Below are 1552 nucleotides of genomic sequence, written 5' to 3'. Positions count from 1 at the left end.
ATATATATATATATGTATATATATGCATATTGTTGCTAAACTAGAGGATTTGCTTGGCCATATACTCTTCAGTGAGGCTGAAAGAATCCATTATTTCAAACTCACGAATAAGATCTGAACAGTCTACTGACTTATGTCAAATGTATGAAACCCTAGGTATGAGGAAATAACTTTATGATGCAGGGCATAATTTTATGACACCTCATATTTTTGCGATGTGCTGCTGGATCACTTGGAGTTTGGGCAAGAAAACAAAAACATACATGTGAACACACACACACACACACACACACACACACATGATTATCTATATGTCATATGCTCATTTGTATGTGTGTGTGTGTGTGTGTGTGTGTGTGTGTGTGTGTGTAACAAAAATATATACTCTTACAAAATGCCTTTCCAGCAATATATCTGTCCTACCTTCTTACATACAGATATACATACACAATCACACATACACATACGTGCACACACACACACACACACACACACACACGTATGTATATATATCTATATCAATATCTATATCAATCTATTAATCTATATATATATATATATATATATATATATATATAAACACACACATACACACCTTATTGCATATATATCATCATCAAGCCCATTCATACAAATTTGCATAAACACGCACAAAACATACACTTATATGCATACATATATACACACTTACACACTCACACACGCACACACACATTGCAAAATGCCTGTCTATGAGAAAAATTTAACCTATAATTTCCTGTGGTTGAGCAATAGAGGGGGAGTGAGATAAAGACAAGCAATGAGAGAGTGGGAGGAGAGAGAGAGAGAGAGAGAGAGAGAGAGAGAAAGAGAGAGCAGTAAGGAAATAGAGAGAAAGAGAGAGGGAGAAAGTACAAGGAATAGAAATATATAAAAATGAGAAAGTGAGGAGGGAGCAAAAGAGAGACAGAGACAGAAAGAGAGAGTAAAAAGGGGAATTGTTAGCAGGTGGGGGGGGATGGATTCTGGTAGACATGTTTCTTATATTGTTGTTATTACTGTTGTTGTTGTTGTTGCTATTTTTATTATAGTGGTGGTGTTGGCAGTGGAGGTACGCTATACAAGATGGCTTCCTGTCAAGGAAGTGGACATCATGTATGAATGTCCACCCATGGAAAGGCAGATTTGTGACATACATGTGTATGTGTACATACATACATACATACATACATGAATACACACACACTCTCTCTCTCTCTCTCTCTCTTTACTCTTACTCTTACTCGTTTCAGTCATTTGACTGCAGCCATGCTGGAGCACCGCCTTTATAGTCGAGCAAATTGAGCCCAGGACTTATTCTTTGTATGCCTAGTACTTATTCTATCGGTCTCTTTTGCCGAACTGCTAAGTTACGGGGACGTAAACACACCAGCATCGGTTGTCAAGCGATGTTGGGGGGACAAACACAGACACACAAACATATACGCACACATACATATATATATACATATATACGACTGGCTTCTTTCAGTTTCCGTCTATCAAATCCACTCACAAGGTTTTGGTCGGCCTG

Source organism: Octopus bimaculoides, chromosome 24 (genome assembly GCF_001194135.2).
Source record: "Octopus bimaculoides isolate UCB-OBI-ISO-001 chromosome 24, ASM119413v2, whole genome shotgun sequence".
NCBI lineage: Eukaryota > Metazoa > Mollusca > Cephalopoda > Octopoda > Octopodidae > Octopus > Octopus bimaculoides.
This window is presented reverse-complemented; position numbering follows the sequence as displayed.